Genomic DNA, 10,657 nt, shown 5'->3' with positions numbered 1-10,657 from the left:
TTTTTAAAGCAACTTTTAGAATTTAATTGTCACTTTTGCATTTAAAATGCTACTTTTCTATTTTGCAGCGGAAACTGTCACTTTGAACTATTTAACTTTTGAACTTTACAGACTTTGAACTATTTAACTTTTGAACTTTACAGAGGCATATTCTTTACTTTTTAATTTCTGAACAAATATTTCGTTGGTCCTATTTATTCAGAAAACACTAGACAAAATTTGGCCAAAATTGACCCAAAACTGCCTAAAAAAAAACGCCTCTGTAAAAAATAAAACAGAAAAACTGTAAAACTGTCGCGGCCCACGCTGCCCGCACGCGATGAGCGACGCGCAGCAACGCAGCGCCCACGCGGCTAGCAGACGCGCCGCCCACGCGGCTAGCAGACGCGGCCCGCACGCGGTGCGGCCTGCTAACGCGGCCTGGCCCGCGTCACCCACGCGGCCTGCCAAACGTGGCCCGAACACGGCCTCCACGCGCCGACGTGGCTCTTTCCTGGCCGTCAGATGCGATCGACGGCGGACCTTCACTTTCGGTCGGTATAAAGCGACGGCTGAACCGCCGCCCCCTCTGTAACCCTAACCCTAGATCATTTGCCCCATCTCTGGCCTCTCTGTGCTCTAAGCGGCGGCGCGGAGGCTGTACCTCCCATCCACGCGCGTGGCCCGGCGGCTCGCCGGCGACGAGCGAACTCGAAGCTCCTCGCCCCACCTGCGCCATCTCTCCTTCCTCGGTCTCTCTCTCGCTAGCGGCGGCGGAGAGAAAATCCCCGTGCGCCCGTGGCCGGCGCCACGCCAGCGACGGCGAGTCCACCACTGCGGCGGCTCGGCGGGGCTTCCATTTTTTTTTCTTTTCTTTACACTTTCTTTTCTTTCTTCCTCTCCCCATACCCATCAACCGTACCAGTGCCGACGGCCTCGATGGCAGAGAGAGGAAACGGCGGCGCGCTGTTCTGTCTGGCACCCCTCTGGCCCCGTTGCCGGCGTGCGCGAGCACCTCGAGGGTGAACGCGCCGCCGTCAACTGGCTCAGTGGCGGTGCTGCCTTTTCTTTGACGGCGCCACGAGGTCCAGCAGCAGCAGCCCGAGGCTGCTCTGTGGTAGCATGGTTTTCTTTGCCGGCGGCCAGAGGCCCTGGCCGGTAACATTTTTCTTTTTCCCTTTTCAAATCAGGTTTTCTGTTCGGTGGGGATCTAGGGTTAGGGTAGCTGTTCATCTATTCTACCCGGAAACACGAGATCTACAACCTTGTATAGGCTCTGATACCAATGTTAATACTGTAGGATCGTCTAGGTGTAGATCTAATGCCGAGTATCACTATGTCTGTAAAGAATGCACTGGTACTGTGAGGTTTACCTTCTCCTGTAGAGAGGACAAATCCGTCGTAGTAGACATGGTGGCGATGGCGACGACGACGGCGTGAGGTCGAACGAGAGGGGTGGCGGCGGAGCTTCCCGTCGGCACTGTGCGAACCCTAATCGGTGGGTGTTGGTGGGGTGAGTGGCACTCCGGTCAACCTCGTGATCTGTGCCACCGCCCCCACCACTGTATTTATAGCACAGACGACAGGGGCCCACCAACCAGATGTGGTTGGGGCGCCCCCGATCAGGGCGCGGGCGAGGTCAAGGGTCCGAGTTCGAGCCGTTGGGCTCGGACGCGAGGAGATCATCCTAACAAAATCAACCATCGACCACCCACTGGGACCCCTATAAGACGGGCTTGGGACGTGAACGCATACCAGTTGTCTCCATCATGATCGATGCTGGCGGGACAAACAGGGTGTGGCCTTGGAATGTAGGAGAAATGTCGGGCAGTGCGGATCCGAAAAATATGGTAGGAGTGGCGGCCGCCGCCGGTGTAGCCACGATGTGTCGGTGGTTGGTGGAGTGAGAACACATTTTGTATTTCTAATACGCGAAGAACCGAATTGGCTCGCCTTCAATGTCGTGTATGTGAACTGGATTCTTGCCAACCATCAAAAGCTACCAGAATCTCCCATTTATCACGTAATTGTCCCCTTCCTCGACTTCGCCAAAACGCTCTACTTCGCTCCTATAATGGTGACGCGTCGCCGGTCCTCGAAGTAGGAGATGTTGGGGAGATTCAGTGCTCCCCAATAGGTGAGCTAGAGTGGCAATCCCTCCTTGCCCTGGTGACGCCGCCACTGGTCTCAGACGAAAGGAAATCATGGGGCGACCCATTCACGCGAGAAATCTTAACTAGGAATGCCGAACAAAGACTTGTGGCGGATCTCCGATGCATGTAGCTAAATCCTTAACTTATGTGGAGTTTTGGAAATTAAGAATACACATCGAATGTAGTGGCCGGAGGATGCAAACTCAGGTCCACGTCGACTAGCTTCACCGCGCTATCGTACACATCTCAGCGGCGTCACATTGTTGCTAACAACGCGGCATTTCCTCATGCTGCCAGAGCCTGGCATTAGCTACTGTTGAGTAACATATTGTACTAGGTATAGGTAATTGTACATGTGTTCGTATATATATACATGAGCAGCCGGCCCAATTGGTGGTGTGCATTCTCCAATATCCTTCTACATGGTATCAGAGCCCTCTAGTCCCTGACCTAGCCGCCGCCCCCTCCCTACCCCTGGGCGCTGCCGGCCACCCTCTCCCTAGCCGCCGCCTTCTCCACGGCGCCGCCGGCCTCCTCTCCCTAGCAGCCGCCCTCCCCACGGCGCCGCCGGCCCCCTCTCCCTAGCCACCGCCCTCTCCACCGCTTCCGCTTCCCACCACCACCATTGCTTCCGCCATGGCTTTCTCCTCCTCCGGCCCCTCCGACCCCTTTGACTCCTCCCGCTCCGGTATCAGCAACCCCTTCGCCGGCCCCTCCGTCGCCGTCATCCGCGACATCCCCATCGCCGAGCGCGTGCCGGTGACGCTCTCCACCACCGCTGTCAACTTCTTTCCGTGGAAGACGTACTTCGGGCTGCTCTTCCGCGAGTATGATCTCCTTGATCACGTCGACGGCACCATCGACCTCCTCGCCATCGTGTCCTCGTGCTGTGCATTCTCCAATACCCTTCTACAGCTACGACCTGCATGACCTGATAAACTCAGGGCGTACTATTTCTGTAACCAAGTAGATCCCCCGCTTATTAAAATGCTGATGACATCAAAAGATCCATATATACAACGTTCGATGATCCAACACCATGTGCTCGACGCTGTACATGAAGTAGCCGGTTTGATTACTCATTACTCCCTCCGATTCATATTAATTGAATTCAATATGGATGTATCTAGAACTAAAATGTGTCTAGATACATCTATATTAGAGTCAATTAATACGAATCGGAGGGAGTAGTATTTCTACATGCAATCGCTGAAACCGTTGGATCGATCACTAGGATGCATGGATGGATTAAAAAGTGGTACCCCTGCTGAAAACCAGCTAGCTATTCCCATCGTTTTGATGGATTAAAAAAAGTGCCAATTTGCGTTTACCCCTTAGTATTATATCTGTTGTGAAGTGTACAAGTAGATTGCCTAGCCCTTTATATCAGTTCGGACTTTTGGTTCAAGTGGCTAGTGCATGAAGCTTAACATGGTATCAGAGCCCCAGGTCTCGAGTTCAAATCCTGGCTTTCACCTGGTTTTCGCAATTAAGCCTAAAAATTGCTGTTGCCCCCCTCTTTAGCCACCGCTGTTTCGGTGTGCTCTTCTTCTTTCACGTGTTGACTTCCTCTTCTCCCGTCACACGCGAGTGGGGGTGTTGTGAAGTGTACAAGTAGATTGCCTAGGCCTTTCCATCAGTTCGGACTTTTGGTTCAAGTGGCTAGTGCATGAAGCTTAACAATATCATCATTTTTTAGTGCGCAAGACAACAAGCCAACCGGAAAACACGCTTCCCATTTAATTCAAACATTTTTTGGGTCAAATTTCTTTAATTCAGACATTTACTTAATATATTTCCATCCCAAAACAACATCAACACCTTAGAAAAACCCTACAAAACCGAGCTCTTTTGGGTATCCAATCATAACCATATACACCAAATCCCAAGCCGGGAACCAAAAATTAATCTCTGATAGTGGTGGAGCCAAGAATTGAGATGAGCTAGAGCTAATATACACTCTGATTTGGAGTTCGCGAGGTTTTTCGTTCTGTCTGGCTCCCCCGTAGTGTCCCCTGTGTAGCGGGGATGGGCTCAGGGCGCCGGACACCGTATTATACGGCACCGGACCGAAAAGGGCTTTGGGGCGCGCGGCTGGGGACGGTCAAACGTCAGACGCACCCCAAATCCCTTTGGGGATGCGGTTGGAGATGCTCTTAGAAACACATGAAATGATAGGTAATAACGACTTCTTAGCATAAAATAATGACCCTAACAACAAGCGGTAGTAACCCTAATGATATACGGTTCACTAGGCTACACGAATAAGAGCACATGAGATGCACTTATATTTCCAAGGAGGCAGGCAACACAACCTTTTTGACTTTGGTGTTCCATGTTCTGATTGTATCATCACTTTTCCATGGAGATGGATCCCATCCCAAAATACAAAGACATGGCCACATGAGCTGCTTCTCTTGGTTCTTCTCTTCCAAGTTCGGTGGTTCCCCTTTCATTTCCTCTCTCTCATTTCCTCTCTCTCTCTCTCTCTCTCTCTCTCTCTCTCAATTTGGGACATGAAATAATACTTCAAAATTCGGTTTCCCCATTATTATACATGCGAAAACAAATGTTGCAAAGGAAAGGGAGAAAATGTGGATGAGAGACGTACGGTACAGCAAAAACAACCGTATTACATTCCATATATAAATATGAAAGAAGGGAGTTAATTCTGAAATCTGGCATTCCTTCCGGCCGGCCTTTTGGTACGTTGTTGTAGCTCGTCTTGATCAGGAGCTTGGCGCACGCCTATGTGTTGAAGCGCTAGCGGCTGCTTAAGATGTTCCGTTTAAAAATTCGTTGGGCGGCGGCGGCGGGATTAGGACGCCGGGAACAAACTGGCATATTAATGTTTTTTGAATACCATGTGACTTCTATATACATGAGGATTCTCATGTATATTTTTCTAACATGTGGCGAGAGAAGCTGTAGCAACGCATGGCCTCCACTTAATATTCGAAAAATAATGCTATTAAATTAGTACATGTTCAGATCAAATTATATTTTGTATTGGCTCACATTTTGATTAGAACATAAAAAAAGTGGTCTCTCTCTCTCTCTCTCTCTCTCTCTCTCTCTCAAAAAGTGGTCTCTCTCTCTCTCTCTCTCTCTCTCTCCCTCTCTCTCCCTCTCTCTCTCTCTCTCCCTCTCTCTCTCTCTCTCTCTCCCTCTCTCTCTCTCTCTCTCTCTCTCTCTCTCTCTCTCCCTCCCTCCCTCCCCTCAACGCGGCGCTCGATCTAGAAAGAAAAAGAAGACAAATTGGGTGGTCATTCCGGACAAGCCTTCTCAAACAGTCCGGGCACAATCCAAACGGAGGAAATCCAACTATTTGGATCACCGGTTGGGTTGCCGCTGGAGATGGCCTAAGAATACTAGTAGCTAATAGTAAAAGGAGATGCCAAGAATCCATTTCACTAATTAGCTGCGTATATTCAAGATCAGGTTTAACTACACACATGTTTGCTTTGGATTCGATGCCACAGACCACAATTGGAGTTTGGCGTAGCAGAAATTTCTGGAAAGCCAAAGTGAATGTGCAACAGTACAGGGTATATTAGTACATGCAATAAAAGAGAGGATGATGCCTAGTGCATATTATTTGTAATTTAGCATTGGTTCCATGCAATAGAGTTTTTGCATTGGCATAAGCTGTTGGCAAAGTTCGTTGCAGGCTAGCCTTTTTGCGTTGTGAACTCCTCGTGTGAGGGGTTATTAAATTGGAAAATGATTAGTTTCCGCTGAAGGCTGCGCGATGCTCCTCATCATATGGACCACACGCATTGCTGGCCCACTCATGTCGTCATCGCACTACTCCTCTCGCATAGCAAGCTAAAAATAATCTCAAAACAATTCCGTCCACCGGCGTCTGCCATACCGACCCCCAAAGTCGGACCGAGCCCCTGCTACTTGCAGCGCTGCACCTACTGTCGGGCCATCGTCGTGTCGTACCCCATCGCCACCGTCATACCTATTGCCGTCGCCGCGCAGCAACTAGTCGCCGCCTAGAGGACCTCCACAGACACGCCCGCCACCGGAAAGCTCCTGCGCCGATGCGCTCGCCCCTGGCTAGCTCATCCATCGGCGCACCCATCTCGGCAAGCTCCTCCGCCGGCGCACCCATCTCAGCTGACTGTGCGTGCTGCAGGCCGGCGTCTAACCTCCTCCGCCTCTGACCTGCCTCCTCAAAGGACGTCGGCGGCAAGCTCTAGCGCAGATGTTCACGACCTGCCTCGCTCGTCGGAGATGCATCAACCTCCGGCGTAGCTGCTCGCCTAGGGCCTCAAGCATGTCCAAGGTCGCCACCATGGATTGGTCACCACCTTGAGTTTCTCTTTTGCTGCTACGAAATTAGCGCGACGATGCTGCGAATCTAGACGGGCGGTGCTACAAACCGTCATCGGCGGTGGTGCAAACGGTTAGCGGAGGTGATCCGAACAAATGTTGCCAGTGCTACAAATGGTCACTGACAATGCTACAAACAATCAGCAAACAATCAGCAGTGGTGTTGCAAACAATCAACGGTGATGCTGCAAACGGCCACGGTGATGCTGCAAGAAGCAAATGACGTGCTGCCAGCCGGAGTTGGGATGCTGCTGACGATGCTCCGGCGAGGGAGTTGTTTACGATGATGCAATAGTATAAGTATTTTGCTGCAATTGTTCAGATGGCTAGCTACTTTAGTATAATTTGTTTGCTACAAGGTTTTCTAGTGATGTTTGACGAGATCTTTGGGCGATGTCTCCGGCGAGCTCTATGTCCAACTATTTTTTTTTCATATTTCTTTAAACGAATCATTTTTTTTTTTGCTTCAACGAAGCGAAAGCGGGGCGTTTTTTTGCTACGATGAAGCAAAGTTAGATTTTTAGCTGAAAATGCACACGGGTCATTTTGAGAGGTCGGAGGCTATGGGGGGTTTGAACCTCAAGGAGGATTATCAGCAGTCTCCTATTAAATTTGGGTGCAATGAGACTGAGAGACCCATGGAATCCCGTGTCATCTTTCTCTTCTATTTCTCTCGCGTGCAAGACTCTCTTTTCCCGCGCTGAGCTAGCTCTCCTTTGTGCTGGGCATCTCTCCCGCGCGATCTCATGCGCTGCATGCAGCCATATAGACCAGTCGATGCACAACAACTCGAGCATATATTAGACGTCAAAATCTAGCGGCAAGTAAATCTAAATTCTAACATAAATCAAACGAAAATAACTTGGCATCATATTTTCATTCCATTTTAGTCGGCGCACTTCACTTTTCACCGACATGTTTGCTATTTATACTCCATTAATTAGAGACTCATACGGGAACACATGGAGTCATCAAACTACCACTAGTACACCCAAAAGAATGTTTCCTGATTTGCTTATCGAGCCCAACAGACTCTCAGGGGAGAGAGAAAACGGATCGGGCTCCCGCGGCGCTCGACTGGGCGTCACGGGGGCAACCCAGCGCCGCCGGTCCGCACCTCCACCGGCGCAGACCCACGCCGCCGCTGCCGCCGGCCCTTGCCGCGGTGGCGGCGGGCCCTATCCCCAAAGGCGGGCGGGGATCCTCTGCCCGTGGCTCGCACGGGAGAGACGGAGGCCAGGGCGGCGGCCTCGGATGGCTGGGGCCTGGCCGTGCTGCGGTCGGCCGCTGCGGCCGCGTGGGCGGCGTGGCGGCGCGTTCCTGGTGGCAGGCTTGCTGGCGCCGGGGCGGCGGCCCCGGGTTTCATGGCGGCGGTGGCCGTGCTTCCCGACGGCGTGGCTCTGGTTGGCAGCAGGCAGCGGCGGGGCTCGGCGGCTGCAGGGCTGAGGTGTTGGGCTGCGATGGCGCAGCTTCAACGGCTTGAGCTGCTGCTTGGGCAGGTGGACGCGGGCGGCGGCCCCGGGGATGGGTGGATGCCAGAGTGGTGGCTGGCGGCATGGCGGCCGATGTGGCTGCGAGGGCGGCATAGCGGCTGGACCGGGGAGCTCGCACTGCTGCGGCCGACGGCTCGGTCTTGGACCCCTGTGTTGGCGTCCGTCGAAGCTCCCTCTCTGTGGCGGTTGGCGGCGCCCGCGGAGCTCTTCTCGGCGAGCTTGGTCGGCAGTAATGGTGCGACTCGGCTCTTCAGCCCCGCGTGGTGCGGGTGGTGGCAGCGGAGCTCGCGGAGCTCCTTGGTCTGGTGGAGGTGGTGGCTTGTGTGCAGCGGTGGCGCCGCTTCTGCACATGAGGTGTGTCTGCGGAGTGCGGGCTGGCAGCGTTTTCGGTCTTCGTCTCGCTGTCCGGCCGCGTGAGGGTGTGGTGGTTCGTTTGCTCCGGGCGAAAGCCTGACCGCGCGGCGTCTGCGGATGTCGCCGTCCTTCTTGGGAGGCGGTCGTGGAGCTCTACGACCTTCGCTGCCTCGGGTTCACATCTTCGGGTGAAAGCCTAGATCCCGCGGGATCGGACGACGGCGTCGATTCTTCGTCGTGTCCCCTCTTGAGGGTGTCGTCTTGAAGTTGGTGATCCCTTTCGCGCCCTCCGGCGGCCTCGACACACAGGGCATCTGGGTTGGCAGGACGTCAACCGGAGATGCGGGTGTTCCGGGTGGAGGCTTGAGAGGCAACGACGATGGTGGTGACCAAGGTTTGGTTGCGGCAAGGTCATGTTAGTCGGCTCCGTTCCGGCGTGTTCGAATGTCTTCGTGGTGGTCTCTCCTTGCTGTGAAGTCGAAGCCACCCTCGGGCAGTGTACGATGACCTTCGAGGGGCGATCCGGTGAAGGTCCTATTCGACGCTTGTCTTGCGCATCTCCTCTCCGAGGCTCGTCGTCAGAAGCGCAGCTGCCGGTCTCTCCTCGATGAGCCATCTGTTTGGCTTAGACCAACTTGAGCTTCTTAGCTTTTGTGGGTAGCCAGGGTGGCTGGGTGTGCCCTTCTGGCGGAGTGTGTGTGGTTATGGGTGTGCTCTGGCACTGTTGTTGTTGGTTTTTGCCCGGTTTCTCCTAAAAACCGGGCACCTTCTTCTTAATGAATGGATGGGACAAAGCTTTTGCCTCCGTTTCAAAAAAAAATGTTTCCTGATTTGAACGTCCGTTTAGAGGAGGTTAAAGAAGACATTCATGGTGGTGGTGGTCGATATCAGTTCGACAACAATGGTGAAGGTTCAAGTGGTGGTGACTGGTGAGGGTCATGGAGCCGTCCGTCGAGGCCGCGTCAAGCTCGGCCTCGTCGGTTGCGTGAACATCAGAGGCTGGCGCGCCGACATGACCTCGTCTAGCGCCACACGGACCGGATGTGGGCACTGCAACCTCAAGCAATACAGGGCGAGGCGGAGGAAGAACCGACGCGTTTCCCGGACTCTCGGTTTGACAGCCACGACGCCATGGATGCAGTGCCGGCAGCCTCCGGCTTACCGGTCGAGGCCACGAAGGGGCTCCTCGGACAAAGGGTGGGCATGCCAAGAACTCAGCCCATGCATGGAAACACCCCCGACGTGAGCGGCGACACGTCGGACAAGGGGGTCGATCTAAGTAAAATTTGAGCTTTGTTTTTGCGTAATTTTGGTTAGCTTCAGTACTGCTTAAGATAGTTTGTAGCTTTCATGTAAGGTTACTCATGCAAAATAGTGCTTGTAATCTTACTCATGCAAAACAGTGTGACACTAATGACCTCAAACCATTGCTGAAAAACGGAAGGCACGTGTACGGCACTGCCTTTCAATCTAGTGCCTGAGAGCTGTACGTCCGGAAAATCCCGTGTTCAAGGCAGGGTATGATCATGTTCATATGGATGGAAAATAGTTCTATCCCACAAAGAGAAGCCAAAAGTTTTACTTGGGCCCCACGGAGCGAAATCCAAAAAAGAAGAACGAGGAAAACAAACTACATAGATAAAGTGGTGTTCTTATGCGCCTCCGCAAGACCGGGGTTTGATGCCTGTTGATGGTGTAATTTGGCTAATTAACTAGCTTTTATGATCAGTCAAATTAATTTAAAGTGTGTGATTTAATCATTGATTGACATATATATCTATTTGGACTTGTTATTTAGTTCAAAATGCAGGTCTGATCATAGTTGAATTCAAATACCACGGCAGCAGATCAAACATACGAGGTTATTTAATCAGGACAATTATAAGGAGTTTTGCATGGACTACGTGGCTACCAAAGACAAATTCTGAAATATGTTAAGCTAAAACACTGCTGCATAGTTCTGATGCCTGACTGAATCGTCATGTTCAGAAGCTACCAAGCAAGTCACGTCCAAGTTTAGACCTTGTTTGGAGCTGTCACGTATCGGCTTAGAAGTAGAATAGGCAGGTATCAATTCATACATGGTCCCGAATCAAGGAAGGAGTTTTATTCTGTTTAGCTAGCTCGTACAGTTTTATATCTGTACGCCGAATCCTAATGTACGCTAAGTCCTCGTGCCTATAAATAGGCCATGGCCGATTAAGGAAAACCCCCACGCTATCGATCTATCAAATACAATTTATCTTTACTTTTTACACTGTTGGTCTCTATCGCTTTTCTCCGCCATCCCCTAGCAGTGCTAGGGTTTGGTTCCTCTTTGCAGTTTTGCGCTGAAAA

The sequence above is a fragment of the Lolium perenne genome, chromosome 5 (assembly GCF_019359855.2).
Source record: "Lolium perenne isolate Kyuss_39 chromosome 5, Kyuss_2.0, whole genome shotgun sequence".
Lineage (NCBI taxonomy): Eukaryota > Viridiplantae > Streptophyta > Magnoliopsida > Poales > Poaceae > Lolium > Lolium perenne.
The sequence above is the reverse complement of the archived record's forward strand: the minus strand, read 5'-3'. Positions refer to the sequence as shown.